This window comes from Oryctolagus cuniculus, chromosome 11 (genome assembly GCF_964237555.1).
Source record: "Oryctolagus cuniculus chromosome 11, mOryCun1.1, whole genome shotgun sequence".
NCBI lineage: Eukaryota > Metazoa > Chordata > Mammalia > Lagomorpha > Leporidae > Oryctolagus > Oryctolagus cuniculus.
In genome coordinates, this window is record NC_091442.1 from 17,638,460 (window position 1) to 17,657,022 (window position 18,563).

The window sequence follows — 18,563 nt, forward strand, 5'->3', positions numbered from 1 at the left end:
GTAGGTTAATCCTCCGCCTGCAGTGCCAGCATCCCATTTGGGCGCCAGTTCTAGTCCCGGCTGCTCCTCTTCCAATCCATCTCTCTGCTATGGCCTGGGAAAGCAGTAGAAGATGGCTTGGGCCCCTGCACCCACATGGGAGACCAGAAAGAAGTACCTGGCTCCTGGCCTTGGATCAGCATAGTTCCAGGCGCTGCGGCCATTTGGAGAGTGAACCAACAAAAGGAAGACCTTTCTCTCTGTCTCTCCCTCTCGCTGTATGTAACTCTACCTCTCAAATAAATAAATAAAATCTTTAAAGTATATATATATGCCTTTCTCTGTGCATCCACAGTAGTTGACACATCCCTCTAGTGTAACATATTCCAAAAGTATGAGGAGTCTTCAAGAAGTTCATGGAAGGGGCTGGTGCTATGGCACAGCGGGTTAAAGCTCTGTCCTGCAGCACCAGCATCCCATATGGGTGCCAATCTGAGACATGGCTGCTCCACTTCCAATCCAGCTCCCTGCTAATGTGCCTGGGAAAGCAGAGGAAGATGGCCCAAGTGCCTGGGCCCCTGCATCCACATGGGAGACCTGAATAAAGTTCCTGGCTTCTGGCTTCAGCCTAGCCCAGTCATTGCTACCATCTGGGGAGTGAACCTGGATATGAAAGATCTCTGTCTCTCCTATCTTTCAAATAAATAATATTTTTTAAAAATATTAAAAAAAGAAACTCATGGAAAAATGCATACTATATATGGTTTTCAAAAATTTTTGCACCAAAATAGATTTATCTTAGAATTCCACTTACCATGAACTTTTGGAAATACCTTTGTATTTCTTTACATGTCTATCTCCTCTGAAATACTGAATTCCTCTGGGGTTAGGAGAGTTACTGTTTTCTTACCATTCACAATGCCTGGATCAGAGTAGATGCTTAGACAACTTGGTTGAATAAATGAAATTAAATTGGGGGGGCTGGTGCTGTGGCATAGCAGGTAAAGCCACCGCCCGCAATGCCAGTATCCTGTTTGGGTACTGGTTTAAATCCCGGCTGTTCTGCTTCTGATCCAGTTCTCTGCTATGTCCTGGGAAAGCAGTAGAAGATGGCCCAAGTCCTTGGGCCCCTGCACCCACATGGGATACCCGGAAGAAGCTCCTGGCTCCTGGCTTCGGATTGGCACAGCTTTGGCTATTGCGGCCAACTGGGGAGTGGACCATCGGATGGAAGACCTCTCTCTCTGCCTCTCTGTGCAACTCTTTCAAATAAAATAAATAATAAATAAAATTTAAAAAAGAAATTAAATTGGGAGCAGTATTTCCTGTATAAGCTGTCACTCATTCAAGAAATATTTATTGAGAACCTGAACTTGGTAGCCCATGCTTCAGATGCTGGAAATGAGCAAACAAAGCTCCTGCTCTCAGTGACATTACAGATGATATTAAGGGCATAAGGCAGGCTGAGGGATAGTGGTGATGGGGGGTTGGGATTTCATGTTTTAGGAGAATGATCTGGGAAGGTTTTTCTGGGGAGGTGACTCTGAGTAGAAATTTGTAAAGAGCCCCCCCCCCTTTTTAGTTTATTTATTTGAAATAGAGAAAGTGAGAGAAAGGCCTTCTGTCTGCTGTTTCACTCCCCAAATGGATGCCATGGCCAGGGGCCCAGGCCAAAGTCAGGAGTCCCCCACATGGGTGGCAGGGGCACAAACACTTGGGCCATCTTCCGTTATTTCTCAGGCACATTAGTAGGGAGCTGGATCAGCAGTGGAGCGGCTGGGCCATGAACCGGTGCCCATGAGGGATGCTACTAGCATTGCAGGGCCACAACATGTCTTTCTGGGGGAAGAAATGCCAAGCACAAGAACCCTAGGGTTGAAGTGAGCCTCTTTGTTCCAAGAGCAGGAAGCAGGCTAGTGTGGCTGGAATGGAACGAGGGTGTGGAAGCACAGGAGATGCAGTTAGAGGACTGGGGAGGGGCATGTGGAAGGAGGGCAGTCCTATAGGGTCTCTCAGCCCTTGGTGGTGGGGGAAACCTTTTCTTTCACTCTGAGATGGGGAAACAATTGGATGCTTTTTATAGGGGCAGGGAACATCCAGCCCACTGGCCAATATAAGGCCCACAAAATCCTTTGGTCCTGCCCTGCTGAGGCAACTGCGGGCAGGACTCAAAAATTCAATAAATCTATAGCAGGCTAATTCTTAAGTTGATAATCTGTATGGTCACAAATGATGTTATAAATACCCAAATGGCCTTTAGTAGAAAAAAGATTCCCCACCCCCGCTTTAGGGGAAGGGAAGAAACATTTTTAAAACTTAATCTGTTTAAGCAAGCTCCCATCCTCTGGTTCACTCTCTGATTTCCCCCACTGGTGAGGAATCCAATCCAGGTCTTCATGAGGGTAATAGGGAACCAATGAGTTGGGTCATCACCACTGCCTTCCAGAAAGAGGCATCAGGTGGAATCAAACCCAGTTATTCCAGTGTGGGAAATGGGTATCTTAACTGCTGGGCTAAACTCCTGTCCCCGAGAAGCACATTTCGACTCAGGTTTTAACAGGATCCCTCTGGCTGCTGCAACCTGCTCTGTGAGCGCAGAGTGGAATCAGGCGGAACAGGTGCGAGGATATTGCAATGTTCCAGGAGCTAGAAGAGGCTGTTTTAAAGGTAAAGGTGACAGGCTTGGCTGGCGTGGCGGCTCACTAGGCTAATCCTCCGCCTTGCAGCGCCGGCACACCGGGTTCTAGTCCCGGTCAGGGCGTCGGATTCTGTCCCGGTTGCCCCTCTTCCAGGCCAGCTCTCTGCTGTGGCCAGGGAGTGCAGTGGAGGATGGCCCAAAGTACTTAGGCCCTGCACCCCATGGGAGACCAGGATAAGTACCTGGCTCCTGCCATTGGATCAGCGCGGTACGCCCGCCGCAGCACGCTGGCCACGGCGGCCATTGGAGGGTGAACCAACGGCAAAAGGAAGACCTTTCTCTCTGTCTCTTTCACTGTCCACTCTGTCAAAAAAAAAAAAAAAAAAAAAAAAAAGTGACGGCTTTGCTAATGGACTGCATGTGGGGATTCTAGGAAGCGAGGCTTCAAAGATGCCCCCACCTGTGACCAGAGGATGGCATGGACATTAACTAAGTGGGGAAGACTGTGAAAGCAAGCGGTAAGTCCGAGTGTTTGACCGTGGACTTGTTACGTCTAACATAGCACTCACACTTATGTATATATTCACAGTTTTTCAGGATCTGAAGTTTCTAATGCAACCCGAAGTTAAACTAACAGCAGGCACTGTGGAGAAAGCTTTGTGCGCTCATGTAATCCCTTCACTCATCCTATTGGCTTAGTTACTAGTATTTCATTGCCCTTTTATGGATGAGCGATTAACATGGCCAAAGCCACTCAGCCAATCATTAATCTGCCAGATTAACGAAGACCTGGAATTCCAGCCCAGGTGTGTGAATATGCAGAGCTCCTGCTCTTTACTGGTCACAGAGTTCTTCAGGTGAGTACAGCTTTCCGAGCATATTTGCTGCAGACTTGAGTTCCACGACCCAAAAACGTGCCTGGAGCACGGAGCCGGAATTCAGAAGAGCCCCCCCCCCCCATCCCAGGTGTTACAGGTTCTAAAAATAGGGCTGCATTATTGGTGCAAGGCGGCTGACGCTTGAAAGCTCCAGTACCAAAAGACTTAATGTTAAGTGGTGATCACAAGTTGTTTTGTTTATGATTATATTTAAATACTACAGTGAAGCCTTAGTGGGAGCAAAGAAAAACTAACCACCAACGGCCTACATCCTTTTGGAAGTGCAGCCTGGTGTGGTCTTCGATAGCTGGAACCGTAGAAAGACCAGGATCTTGAGCACAAAACCCAGGAACCGCTGGGGCCGCAGCATCCGCCCCCATCCCTCTGCCCCTGCCTCTTTGGCCTCCACGCCTGGAAGGCGAAGCCCGAGCTCGCGCATGCGCCCAGGGTTAGGTTCGCTCGCCGCGACGTCAGGGGGCTCGCGCCCGCTCCAAAGCCCCGCCCCCAAGGCCCCAGAGGCGACCTGGGCGGGGGGCCCTGGGCCACGCCCCCAGCCGAGCCGAGCTGGGCCGATCCCGGCCGAGTGCCTCCGAGTGCGGCCGAGCTGAGCCGAGCGGCCCGGAGTCGGTTGGTGCAGCTGCGTCCCCGCCGCTCAGCAGTCCGCGGCTCCGGCGTCGACGCCGCCGCCTCCGCGGGGCCTGCGCCGGCCGCCCGCCCGCCCGCCGGGAGGGAGGCCCGCAGCGCGGGGAGAGCGGCCGGGCCGCGGGCGCCGCCGCCGCCGCCGCTGCCAGGTGAGCGCCCGTCGCGGCCCGCCGCCCCGTGTGCCCCGCGGCTGTCAGCCCCCGGTGTCTGTGTGTCTCTCCGCCTGTCAGCCCCCTATGTCCGCGCGAGCGCTTTCCCGCCGCGCCCGGCCCCCGGCCCCCGGCCCGGCGCGCGGTCCCCGTCAGCCCCCGCCCGCGCTGTCCCGGTCTTTCTGTCAGCCGCCAGCACCCCCATGCCGGGAGGCTCCGCCCCTTCCCCCCGAGGCCCCGCCCCCGCCCATCTGTCATCACCCCAGCTCCAGGCTCGGGCGTCCCGGGGTCCCGGGCCGGCGGAGCTCCGCGGGCCACACGGTCGCGGAAGGAGCCGAGCGGGTGGCGGAGTGACCGCGGGAGTGACCGCGGGGGTGTCCGCGGAGGCCCGCGGGGATGTGGCAGCCCCTGCCTCTGGTGTAAAGAGCGTTGGCTCGGCCAGCGAAGGCAGCCGCGCCGGGACTCGAACCACTCGGGGTACGGTCGTCCTGAATCCTGGGGCCCTTGCACGACACGTGGGCCCCGGGCTCCCGGGTGCTCCGAATGGCGTGGGAGCAGAGTGTGGCGTTTTCATTCAGAGAAACCTGTTGGAAGGGATGGAGTGGGTGCGACGCGGGGCTAGGGTGTTGAAAGCTTCGAGGTGCGCGGTTTGCATTGCAGAGCGGGGCTGGCCGCGGGCTTGCGCCCCGCGGGAAGCCGTGAGCGGCTGGGGCACGGGTGTTAGGTAGGGGAGGAGGGAGGGCGTGCTGCTGCTGTCTGTTTTTATCTGTGTCGAGTGAACACATAGTATATATTTATCTAGGCACCTTAAAGGTTTGCTCACGAGGCGTCCGCACATCTTCAGTTTATAAAAGGATGACAGTGGTTTCCATTTATACGTGTTCTTGTACGTTGTTATCTTGACGTTCTTTGCTGGCGCTTAGTGTTGCCATGTTTCAAAACCAAGAGAAAAAGCGTCCTAAAACAATGGGTGTTTTGCCGGATCCTTCTCAGCCACAGAGAGAGGGCCAAAAGCACACTTCATTAGCTGGAACGACTTACTCGGCTTAATTTGTTTCTAAGAGGCACACGGTGGAAAAACCCAGAAGTGCAAGGTAGTATCAAAGGGACTTAAGAAATGAATGAAAAGGGCCCTTCTGTGGCTGCTTTGGAAAGATGGTATCAAAGTTGCTGTAGAGGACAGAGCTGCTATGTAATGATAAACATATTAACCAAGTTGGTTTTGTGACCTTGATACATTGAGCGGCGTTTGATTTGTGCACTGGTTCATGACAGGCAAACATTGCATGGGAAGTGTGGTAATTTTTGGAAAAAATGTTCCCCATGTTGTTTTTCAGTTTGGTGGTTTTTTTTTTTTTCCATATTGAAGTAATATTTCAGACTAGGGCTGTCTCATAGTAGAGTGGGTTTTTCTTTTTTCAAAATGACATTAAGAAATTTTTTAAAGAAATTCATATTTAGGACGGAAAACTTGGAAAGCAAAGAAAATTATAAAAGAAAAAGTCCACAATCCCACAAACTTTAGTTTGGTATTTATCCTTTTAGTCTTTTGTTGCATGTATACCTACCAGACTCTTAAGACTGTTGTATGCTTTTTCCTTTGACTTACAGACTATGAGAGAGATATATTGGTTTTATGAGTAGGAACTCGTGTTCCTTTTGTGGTACTTTTTTTTTTTAAGGCTTATTTATTTCAAAGTCAGAGTTACACAGAGAGAGGAGAGGCAGAGAGAGAGAGAGAGAGAGAGAGAGAGAGAGGTCTTCCATCCAGTGGTTCACTCCCCAATTGATCGCAACAGCTGGAGCTGCGCCGATCCAAAGCCAGGAGCCAGGAGCTTCTTCTGGGTCTCCCACACGGATGCAGGACCCCAAGGACCATCTTGGGCCATCTTCTGCTTTCCCAGGCCACAGCAGAGAGCTGGATCAGAAGTGGAGCAACTGGGTCTTGAACCGGTGCCCATATGGGATGCCGGTGTTTCAGGCCAGGGCGTCAACCTGCTGTGCCACAGAGCCGGCCCCAGCTGTTGCGATACTTTTAAAAAGTAAGTTAATGGCAGGCATTTGGTCTGTTGGGCTACCCACATCCCAGAGCAGTGTTCCTGGGTTTGAGTCCTGCTCCACTTTGGCTTCCGGTTTCCTAACAATGCACACCTGGTAGACAGCAGGTGATGCCTCGAGTAGTTGGGTCCCTGCCACTCATGTGGGAAACCTAGATTGAGTTCCTGGCTCTCAGCTTCAGCTTGACTCAGCCCTAGCCACTGTGGGAATTCGGGGAGTGAACCAGTGGATGAGAGATGTTTGTCTGTTTCTCCCCCTGCCCCACCCCTATCTATCTCTCTGCCTTTTAAATGAATAAATAATAAAATTCTTTTTAAAAATCTAGGTGAGATCATATCAATCCTCTGCTTAGAGCTGCCCAATCAATAGCTTGTTATCTTAAAATCTAGAGTCCTTGCTGTGGCCTAACAGGCTACCTCCCTGTCCCCAGTTCCAGTCTTCCCAGATGGATCTCTGCTATTCCTTAAAAACTTCAGGCATACTCCAGCCTCAGTGCCTTTGCATCTGCTGTCCACTTTACCTTGAACTCTTGTCCCTGAATATTACCCTGGTTGACTCAGTTCTTTAGATCTCTGCTCAACTGTAACTTTGCCAGGCTTTCTCCAACCACTCTGTGGAACGCACAGTGTCCTCCTGTATTCCTTACTCTGCATTTTTCACTACACCACTTGCTATTAGATGTTTATTTTTTGGTTCATTGTCTAACTCAGAAATGTAAGACTGTTTTCATGGATGGATCCTCAGGGCCCAGAACTGCACCTGACCCAGTGTAGGTACTTAAAATTTGTCAAGTGAATGAAAAACACATGAATGCTTATATCCATTCACCATGTGATCTTGATGGTAGCCTTCTAGGTTTTTAGATCATAAAGTATCATAAAGTGGAGTAACAATCATTTAATCACATAAAAGGATATTCTTATCCTTTCCACATATGAAAAGAAGAAATGTACTAAGTGAGGCTTCTAATGTTAAAAAGAATTACAGTCTTGATTTAACTCGAACAATTGAGGGAAGGAACATTTTTGACTAATGTTACTGGCTTTCCATCTTATTCATTATCTCTTGTGTCACACTGTAAATCTTTGAAAAGTATAAAATGTCCCAGTTATGTTCACAGCTGGGAGTTCAATTTAGTGGTTTTTAGTGATAGTACTTGTGTAAGCCTTAATAGTACATGGTGCGCTTTTTGTGTCAACAGATACCCAGAGATATACTTACACCTTGAATGTGTATTGATTTGGGGAGTAGCTGTTATGTTTACTTATTCTCCTGGCTATTCTATCCTTTTCATCTCCGCGCTTATCAGCTTTTGGATGGTGTAGCAGGTACATTTTAAAATAAATTCTTGAACTCTGAGCATTTTTACATCTTCCTTGTGACTCTTGAACTGTTTGAAAGCACCAGTTTCATCTTTCTGGATGAAACAATATCTGTAGTAAAGTGTATAATTGTACTTTCATTTACAAGGATGGGGAAAATTGTATCGTGGGGTATAAGTTTTACAGAGAAGATATGAGTTAAGCTTCAAAAGGTTTGGTTTCAAGTAAGGTACTTTTAATTTTCATGAAAAAAATTTAAAAGACTCGCTTTTTGTTCTTAAGGAAAAGGATCTCTTTGAACACAGGCCAGAGACCTTCAAAAATTTGTTTTTCTTATGTTCCAAAAATACAAGGACTTGGGGCAGGGGGATGCTAAATGAAAATTTTATTCTTTTAAAGGCCTAGAGAGAATGTGTTAAGAATGTATTTTTTGTTGTTCCATGGGCATTTATTGAGCTTATTTTGAGGCAGTTCTATGTGTTTTTGTGTGGGCTATGTTGCCACGTTGAGGTTTAGATTACCAGCCTGATTTCTTTTTTCTTTTCTTTTCTCATTCAGCTACTGTTCTTCCCTCAATGATCTCGCCCATTCCCCAGACTTTAATACCCTACGGATGAAGGTGACCCCTTCAGTGCCGCCTTCTGCCCTTCCTCTGGTCCCAGATGTTGCCTTTTCTCCTGCCGCCTTCCTGCTAGCTCTGCTTTGCTGTCTGACTGTGATTTCAGACTTCCCAGGCCCCAGAGTCCTGGGGCCTCAGTGTCCCTCTCGGACTTTCAAATATGTAGTCCTGATTCCTCCCTTTTCTCCCCAGCCTTCAGCCTTCCCTGCCTGGGTGTCATTCCTCTCCACCCATTTTTCAGACCAGACACCTGAAAGTCATTCTGATTCTTCCTGTTTCCTCACACTACATTCGTCCATCAGTGTGGCCTGTTGGTTTGGCCTCCAGAATGTCTGAGAGCCTACCTTTCCTCCATCTTTTTAATCCAGCCATCCTTCACTCAGTTGAATGACTGCCCCTGCCTCCTAGCTGGTCTCCAAGCTTAAACTTCTGCCTTCTTCTAGCACCTTCTTCCCAGAGCAGTCAGAGTGGTCCTGCTAAAAAGAGCACTCTGTCCTCTTCTAGAGGCTCCCACTGCAGTTACTCTCATCGACACCTCTGCTGATGCACCTGACCCCTCCCTAGCCTCTGCTCCGTGCTCACTGTACTTGCTAGGTTGAGTACATTTGTTCCTCAAACATGCCAAGTTCTCCCCGTCTTGTGTACAGGCCCTCCTGTCTGCCTGGCACTCTCCCCCCAGTTCTTCTCAAGAAAGATCCTTCCTGCACATCTAGTTGCAGTAAAATGTCTCCTCCTCAGAATGGCCTTCCCTGGTCACCCCTTGTATGGCAGTTTCCTTCCCATTGTCTCCTGCCTCAGTCCATGTGCTTTTCCTGTTTGGCACTTCACCAGAAATCCAAGTATTTAATTTATACATTTGTTTTCTTCTTTATTGTCTGCTCCACCAATAGACTACAAGATTTGTGATGGTAGGGACAGCCCTGGCATCCAGTGTTCTGCCTAGAAGTCAGTAGGTACAGGGCCTTGCAACATTCTGAGTAATAATTATTACATCACCCTACACTTTTTGAGACTTTAGATACTAAGTCTACTGCTAAGTGAACTCGTACTTTATTTCTTACTCTTGGAGGACTCAGTAAAGTGGTGACAATAATTGCACTACCATTTCTATTTCTTAGTTGAGAAAACTGAATTTGGAGAAATTAAGTAATTTAGAAATTTTTCATTTCCCAAATGTCTATACCAGCCAGGGCTTGCCCAGGCTGAAGCCAGGAACCCAGAACTCAAATTGGGTCTCCCAGGTGAGTGGTAGGGATTCAGTTTCTTGAACTATCATCTGCTGCCTCCCAGGGTACACATTAGCAGTAAGCTGGAATTAGAAGTGGAGCTGGGGGGGACCGGCACTGTGGCAAAGTGGGTAAAGCAGCTGCCTGCAGTGCTGGTGTCCCATGTGGGTGCCAGTTCAAGTCCCAGCTGCTCCGCTTCCCATCCAGCATCCTGCTAATGAGCCTGGGAAAGCAACGGAGGATGGCCCAAATGGTTGGGCCCCTGTACGCACGTATGGGGGACCTGGAGGAAGCTTCTGACACCTGGCTTTGGATTGGCCCAGCTCTGGCAGTTGTGGCCATTTAGGGAGTGAACCATTGGATGGAAGCACTGCCTCTCTCTTTCTCTAGCTCTGCCTTTTTTTTTTTTTTTTTTAAGATTTATTTATTTATTTATTTGAGAGGCAGAGAAAAAGAAGTCTTTCATCTGCTGATTCACTCCCCAGATGACCACAATTGCTGGAGCTGGGCCATTCCAAAGCCAGGAGCCAGGAGCTTCTTCCCAGTCCCCCATGTGGGTGCAGGGGCCCAAGGACTTGGGCCATCTTCTGCGGCTTTCCCAGGCTCATTAGCAGGGAGTTGGATCAGAAGTGGAGCAGCCAGGACTTGAATCAGTGCCCGTATGCCATGCAGCACTGCAGGTGGTGGCTTTACCCACTGTGCCGCAGCACAAATAAATCTTTTTAAAAAATAAAATTAAAAATAAGAAGTGGAGCTAGAACTCAAACTCAGGCATTCTTATTTGGGATGTGGGCATCCCAAGAAGCATCTTAACCACTCTGCCAAACATCCACCTCATACCATAACTCTTTTTTTAAAATGTCATTTTAAATTTATTTTTATTTGAAAGGCCAAGAGAGAAGAGAGAGAGAAGCAGAAAGAGAAATCGTCTATTCTCTGGTTCAATCCCTCTGAAGCCAGGAGTCCAGAACTCCATCTGGGTTTCCTACATGGATGGCAGGGACCTGAATACTTGAGCCACTGTTTGTGGCCTCCCGAGGTGGGAATTAGCAGGAAACTAGATTGGAAGCAAAGTCGGCAGGAATTGAAACCTGACACTCTATGGGATCTGAGTGTTCCAAGTGGCACCTTAACTGCCGCATCACAATGCCACCCTCACTCAGCTTGTGACTTTTCCTTCCTCCCTTCCTCCCTTCCTCTCTTTCTTTTCTTTCTTTCCTTTCTTTCTTCTGATTAATTTGAAAGAGTGACAGAATCCTTTCCAAATGCCTGCAACAGCCAGGGCTAAGACAAAAGCCAGGAACTCTCATGTGGGTAGCAGGAACCCAAGCATCTGGCCATCACTTGCTGCCTCCTAGGCATATAAGCAAGCAGCTGGATCAGAAGCAGTGTAGCTGGGACTTGAACCAGGCACTCGAATATGGGATGTGAGCTTCCCAAGAGGGAACTTAAAAACTACTGTACCACAATGCCTGCCCCTTGTGAATTTTTTTTTTTAAGATTTATTTATTTGAAAGGCAAAGTAACAGAGGCAGAGAGAGAGAAGTCTTCCATCTTTTGGTTCACTCCCCACATGTCTGCAACAGCCGGAACTGTGCTGATCCCAAGCCAGGAGCCAGGAGAAGCAGCAGATGATGACTCAGGGGCTTGAGTTCCTGCTACCCTGTGAGAGACCCAGATGGAGTTCTGGGTATCTGGCTTGGGCATAGCCCAGCCCCAGCTGTTGTAGGCATTTGGGGGAATGAACCAGCAGATGGAAAAATCTGTCTCTCTGCCTTTCAAATAAGATGAAAATCAATTTTAAAAATTAAATATCTAACCTCAAACAGGCCATAATATATGCTGCAAAAGAAGTATAATCACACTGCAGGAACACAGCTGAGAGAGGGTGTTTCTGGAGGTAGGTGGGATTCTGGAGGCAGAGGGGATTGGAGAATGCCTTAAGGAAGTAAGGTGTTGTATTCAGACGATCTTGAAGGTTGGGTAAAATTTTAAACTATTAAATTATATTTGATATTTTCGTTTACTGAGGCATCATTTGTTTTAGAGAAATGACAGAAATATTCTAAAGAACTGGCCTTCAGTTACCTAAATGACTGTCACCCAGAGTACTTCAGTTCTTAATTATTTTGAGTAACTTACTTATTCTGTAATTAACATGTGAAGTGTTAAATAATGTATGGTGGAGAAGGGCTTTTCTGGAAGCATAGATGAAAATGATCTTAAGATCACAGTGGAGGGGCGGTGCTGTGGCGCTAAGCCTCCACCTGCGGCACCGGCATCCCATAGGGGCACCGGTTCATGTCCTGGCTGCTTTACTTCCGATCAGGCTCTTTGCTAATGGTCTGGGAATGCAGTGAAAGATGGCCTAAGTGTTTGGGCCCCTGCTCTTGCGTGAGAGGCCCAGAAGAACCTCCTGGTTCGTAGCTTTGGATCAGTCCAGCTCTGGCCTTTGTGGCCATTTGGGGAGTGAACCAGCAGATGGAAGACTTTTCTCTCTGCCTCCTCTCTGTCTGTAACTCTACCTCTCAAATCAAGTCTTTTAAAAGCAATCACAGTGGATATCTAAAAGAATCAGATATAGTGGTGTAGTAGTAACCAGAAAGCTAGAATGCTGCTGGAATGTATACGTTTTGGATATATGGTTTAGGAATTGGGGGAAGATGGAGCTTTCGGTGAGGCCTTCATAGGGGAAGGAATAGCCTGCCAGATCAGCAGGCCTCTTGAATGCTCACTACCTCATTTCTGAGTCTTTCTTGGCGATGGTTGGTGAGGTGGGTAGGGGAGCCCACTGGTGTGGGCCACTCTAGTCTGAGGAAGGCCAGCTGCTTCTTGATCTCTACTTCTCCAACATGGTTGAACAAAGAGGGTTTTCTGGAAGGGTTGTGATTATGTGCCCAGAGTGGCTCTTCCTGCTCCAGGCCTCTGTACACCCCTTTCTGGATTTGGCCTGCCTCAAAGCTACATCTTCCTGTAACAGAAGATTCTCTCACTACTGTGTATCCCTCTGATGACTCTTCATTCCTCCTTTTTTGAGGTTGCTTCTTGCCTGTAGGTTATGGCTGGATCATTGTGCTACCCTTGCAGGTGGTTAAAGTACCAGAGACATTGCCTTCGGTTTTTCATTTTTTCCTTTATCTGTTATGTCTCTGTTTTAACTCTTTCACCTGCCCCCTCAATCAACACTTCTCCAGGAAGCTTAAAAACATACTGCTTGCTATTTTTTATACTGAAACAGGACCCTGGTCTAGAATTCTCATCTCCTTGGGAGTCAACATATTTGGTTCAGAAAAGATAACATTTCCTTTCTGTTTATTCCTGATGATCGGCAATAGTATTCAAGACCCTAAGATATTTGGAAAAGCTATATACCCCATTTTACCAGACAGTTGACTAAAGCCACTCTAAGAAAATGAATTAACTAATTCATAAAATAATGTACTTACTGTATATCTACTGTGTGTCAGCTGCTATGGTAGACACCAACATAGAGTGAGTCAGACATGGTTTCTCTCTAGCCTACTGGCACTTATGGTCTAGTAGGCCCATGGCCAAGAGGTTGTGATAATTTTATAGAATAAATATAGGCCTGGGGCATGAAGTCTTGGTATCTTATCCTAGCTTTGCTTTTTAACAACTGTATGACCTTAGAAATTTGTCTCTTTTTCTGTAAACTGAAACAAAAAGGATTTTCTGTGATTTATTAAGATTTTTATAATAAATGAGACTTCATAAGAAAGAGCTTTGAAAAGGTCCTTATTATATATGCAAGCCTAAGTGGGGATAACAGCCCTGCCTTCTTTAATAGGAATGGCTAATGCAGAGTTTCTAATATTCTGGGGCTTTGGAGAATGCCATGGTGTCTCCAGATATGATACTTGGATGACATATTCATATTTCACAAATCCTCATTATTAATAAATAAGAACTATTAATTTTGGGGTACCTAAGATCACATAGTCATTTTTAAAGAACTGTAGATTTATTTTTTTGATCTTTTTTTATTTATTTATTTTTTATTTATTTATTTATTTTATTATTTTTTTTTATCTTTTATTTAATGAATATAAATTTCCAAAGTACGACTCGTGGGTTACAATGGCTTCCCCCCGCATACCGTCCCTCCCACCCAAGAACTGTAGATTTAATACATTCTGACATTATTACAGAAAACAATCTTAGATATTTACTGTATAATCAGGAATTTATGATTACAATAATGGATATATGATTGTCCTTATAATTTCACATGTCATGACATAATAGTATAAAAATTAATTGAACAATAATTTTAATAAACAGTATCCTTTATAAATAGTGAAAGATATTTTTACATTTTTGCATATTTGGTTGACAAGCTTTGAACTACTGTGCTATTTTGTTGCTTTTTTTAAACTTTTATTTAATGAATATAAATTTCCAAAGTACAGTTTATGGATTACAGTGGCTTCCCCCCTCCATAACCTCCCTCCCACCCACAACCCTCCCCTTTCCCGCTCCCTCTACCCTTCCACTCACATCAAGATTCATTTTCAATTCTCTTTATATACAGAAGATCAGTTTAGTATATATTAAGTGAAGATTTCAGCAGTTTGCACCCACATGGAAACACAAAGTGAAAAATACTGTTTGAGTATTAGTTATAGCATTAAGTCACAATGTACAGCACATTAAGGATAGAGATCCTACATGAGGAGTAAGTGCACAGTGACTCCTGTTGTTGACTTTACAAATTGACATTCTTGTTCTGATGTTCAGTTTTTATGGTCCATCTTACCTGTATATCACTGAAGAACTAAGACTTTTTTTTTTTTAAGATTTTTTTTATTTATTTGAGAGTTAGAGTTACAGTGAGAGGGAAAGACAGAGAGCAAGGTCTTCCTTCTGTTGGTTCACTCCCCAAATGGCTGCAACAGTTGGAGCTGCGCTGATCCGGAGCCAGGAGCCAGGAGCTTCTTCCAGGTCTCCCATGTGGGTGCAGGGGCCCAAGGACTTGGGCCATCTTCCACTGCTATCCCAGGCCATAGCAGAGAGCTAGATTGGAAGTGGAGCAGCCGGGACTCGAACTGGCACCCATATGGGATGCTGGCACTTCAGGCCATTGAATTTAGCTCCTAAGTTGTATCACTAGAGGCAGCTGCTTTAGTGTCCCACCAGCACTTTACAGTGAATGGAAGGAGAATCTGTGGCGAGTAAGTGGAAAGGTGTGTTTGATGCTGCTGCTTTTTGGAGGAGCTCGGCCACTGTGAACGTAAGAAGGGGTTGCAGGCTTCCTGAGGAAGGAAGATTTTACGATGAGCGAGAATGTGATATGTTCAGATTCCAGGGCAAGGAATAGCCAAAGGAAAGAAAAAAGGTAGAGAGAGGGTAAATGAGTGAGCAGGGGCTCCTCCGTGGATTGAGGACACACAGGGATTGCCAGTAGCATTGCTGGAGGAGGAATGCCTCTTCTGCCTGGCTGTGGAAAGAGAAAAGGCCTTTTGGGAATACAGAGAAGTCGATAGAAGATAGGGAGCTGGAAGTGTGGCCCTCGTAAAAGCTTCTATTTTCTTTGTGAAGTGGACCTTTGACATCAATTGATAGTCAAGGGGAGATGATGCAGTAACAAATCTGAAGGCAGAGGAGAAGGTATAAAATTACTACTGTTGATGTTTGAAGTGGGAGTTGCTTATTGTTCCCCATTGTCTACTAAATGAAAGTTACACTCCACAGTCTGACGTTTATAAAGACCTTCACAATCTGCCTATAATCACTTCTACCAGACTACCTATCCTTTTTGTTTCATTCCAGTGCCTTTGTACTTCAATCAAAAGTACCTGTGGGGAAGCATTAGAATGTGGCTCTGAGAGACTAGATGTTTCAGTGAAAATCGCATTAGACAACAAATCAGGAGTCCTGTGGTTCAGTGTTAGCTTCTCCTTTTCTAACCACTTACAATTCTAAGTTTATTTCTTTTTTAAAAGATTTATTTGAAAGGCAGAAGGGGAGAGAGAGTGAGAGAAAGAAAGAGCGAGAGAAAGAGAGAAAGAGAGCGAGAGAAAGAAAGAGCGAGAGAAAGAGAGCGAGAGAGAGAGAGAAAAAGAGAGAAAGAAAAAGAGAGAGAGAGAAAAAGAGAGAAAGAAAAAGAGAGAGAGAGAGAGAGAGAGAGAGAGAGAGAAAGAAAGAAAGAAAGGAGCAGAGACAGATCTTCCATCTGCTGGTTCACTCTCCAAATGGCTGCAATGGCTGGAGCTGGGCTGATCTGAAGCCAGGAGCTTCCTCTAGGTCTCCCACATGGGTGCAGGAGCCCAGGTATTTAAATGGTCATCCTCTGCTGCCTTCCCAGGTGCATTAGCAGGGAGCTGGATGGGAAGTCAAGCAGGCAAATAGGATGCCAGAGCCACAGGCAGTGGCTTTAGCTGCTAATCCACAGTGCTAGCCCCTAAGTTCATTTTTTCATTCTGAAGTGTTAACAGAAGTAATAAGTATTGATTATGGCATGTCAAATGAGAAAATATATTTCAAGGTATTTTGAAGAGGATGAGTAGTGTATAGGTGGAGGTGGTGTTGTCATGCCATGCCTAATCCTAGCTTCAGAATTTTGTATAAATTTTCTTTACTGTTAGGGTCCTTGCTCTTCTCTATAACTGTCTGAATTCTCTATAACTGTCTGAATACTAGCTACTGTAATAGAAAAACTGAAACCTCAGTGGCTTATAATAGTAAACATTTTCATGCTCATTTAAAATCCAATCAGCCATGATAGAGGGGACCCAGACTGTTGGATGATCTACCATCTTCAAACCAAGGTTTCTGAAGTTGCTCAGGGTATCAGTGGCTAACCAGCAGGATGTGGAAGTGATTGGGAGAGATTTATGCACCAGACCTAGGATGGGAGTTAGTGACTAAAGCCAAAGGAGAGAAGGATAGAACCTGAGTTCCTGAAGCTGTCCAAAGCCCCCTCTACTGTTTTGTGCAAACACTCTTATCCCCAAATTCAGGTCAGAAGATGTGTAAACACCCCAGTTCTCCCATCTCCCCTGACCCAGGGAATCTCTCCTATCTTTCCTTTACCTCCCTTCACCAGAAACCAGTTTCAGTCCCCCAAATGCTCCCCAAGTCCTACCGATCACCCACTCTAAATCACTTCCCCATCCTGCTGGGGAACCATAAGATTTTATTTTTATTTTTTTAAGATTTATTTATTTGAAAGACAGTTATAGAGAGAGGTAGAGACAGAGGTCTTCCATCTGCTGGCTTACTCCCCAAATGGCTACAATGGCCAGAGCTGAGCCAATTTGAAGTGAGGAGCCAGGAGCTTCTTCTGGGTCTCCCACATGGGTAAATGGGCCTAAGGACTTGGGCCATTGTCTGCTGCCCTCCCAGGTGCATTAGCAGGGAGCTGGATCAGAAATGGGGCAGCCAGGACTTGAACTGTCACCTACATGGGATGCTGGTGTCTCAGGCCAGGGCTTTAACCTGTTGCACCACAGTGCTGGCCCAAAGATTTTATTCTATGAGCAGTGGGAAGCCATTGCACATTTTGAGTGAGGGTAAGATGGCCCGATATATAGCTTTAAAAGACCACCCAGTCTGTTGTGTGAAGTATGGGGTGGGGAGGGCAGAGTGTAAATTGAATGCAATGGAGAGAGTAAAAAGACACGAGCATCTGGAGCTCAGAGCAGAGGTTCAGGCTGGAAAATAAAATTCAATCCTTTTTTTTTTTTTTTTTTTTTTTTTTAATTCACTCCTTGTTATAAGCTGGATCTCCTGCAGGTAGCTTTATCCCTATCTGCACTTCTTCAGCTCCTGTGAATCAATGGTTTGTGCCCTGGCCTCTGTCATGGTACTTCTCTGAAATATCTGGGCAAAGGGCACCCCAAACCCTTTGTGGTCAGCTAAGCTCAGACCTTTAGCCCTTGCCTGACTTGACTTGCATCTTTTCACACTATGAGCCATTCTTGCCTTGAGATGTACTTCCCCTTAGCTCTTCTGCCTCTCTGGACTGTTCTGGTCCCCATGTCCTCAGACCAGCCCTGAAGTGACAGCATTCCCCAGGCTTCTGATCTTGCTCCTCCTGGGTTTCCTCTCTACCCCTCTGCATAGAATTAGCCCTCCCTTCCTTTATCAATCCAACACCCACTTGCCTTTCCAGCTTCAGCTCAGGTTCCCTCCTCCAGAAAGTCTTTCCTGATGCCTCAGCCTGGGTTAGGTACCACACTTCTCTTTTTTTCCATTTTTCTATGATAGCACTTAGTACCTTGTGTACTTCTTTGTCTTTCCAGTCTAATAGTACTTGAAGGATAGGGTTACACAAAAATACTACTGAGATCTAGGGCAAAGATAGCTTTCTCTAGTGCAGGTGAAAGCCACACTTTATAATGAAGGTATCTACACCTGATTGTGTGTCCTTTAATAGAGTATTCATTTCTCACTGAATCTGAAGGCTGGAATTCTGTTATAGTCTGTGAACAGAAGGAATTAATTTAACTCAGAGTCATCAGTAATTATCCCCATCTTCTGAAAGTAAAAAAAATGATTTAATATGAATTGCTTCAGAAGAGCTTCTAAAGCCCAGCATTTCTTGCAGTAGTTTGGATCTCTTCTCTTACTCCCACCTGGAGACCTGGTACGTGTGTCTTGTACTTTGTGATTCCACATCTTGGGTTTGACATTACAATTGCCTCCATGGTGATGAGCACTAATGTTCTTCTGTGCTGAATTGTGATAGCTGTCAAAGGCAGCAAATAGGCTGAATGAAAGATGAACTTCTGCCTTTATATCCTTCCCTTCTGCTAACCAGCTACGTGTGGTTAAAGGAAAAAGAAGAGGTGGGTCGGGATAGTGCAATATACACTTAGATATACAAGCCACATACCTGGAATTTCAGTATGGCTTGGGGTGGTTAATGTCACTACATTCTCAAGTTTGTCTTTCAAATATCTTTTTCTACTCTTTAGAATCTTTTCTTTTTTGTATTTCTCTCTGTTCCAAACCTACTCTACTTTTTTGGCAGGTGGAACAAAGAAAATAAAATGTTGAATCATTTTTTTTCCAGTGACTTTGATTTTTA

General features: G+C 45.9%; 1 protein-coding gene across 5 annotated transcripts in view; it reads left to right on the top strand.

Moving 5' to 3' along the window:
- The first annotated feature begins 4,124 nt into the window (after positions 1 to 4,124).
- ZHX3 (zinc fingers and homeoboxes 3) overlaps positions 4,125 to 18,563 on the top strand; it is a 121,799-nt gene continuing 107,360 nt past the window's right edge. The window contains exon 1 of one of the 5 annotated variants that reach the window (XM_051846104.2): positions 4,125 to 4,286. The gene's annotated coding sequence lies outside the window, so the exon portion shown is untranslated. Of the gene's footprint in view, positions 4,287 to 4,528; positions 4,764 to 18,563 lie in introns of those variants that run through there. The other 4 variants (XM_070051837.1, XM_017350589.3, XM_070051836.1 and 1 more) reach the window with 4 other exon arrangements.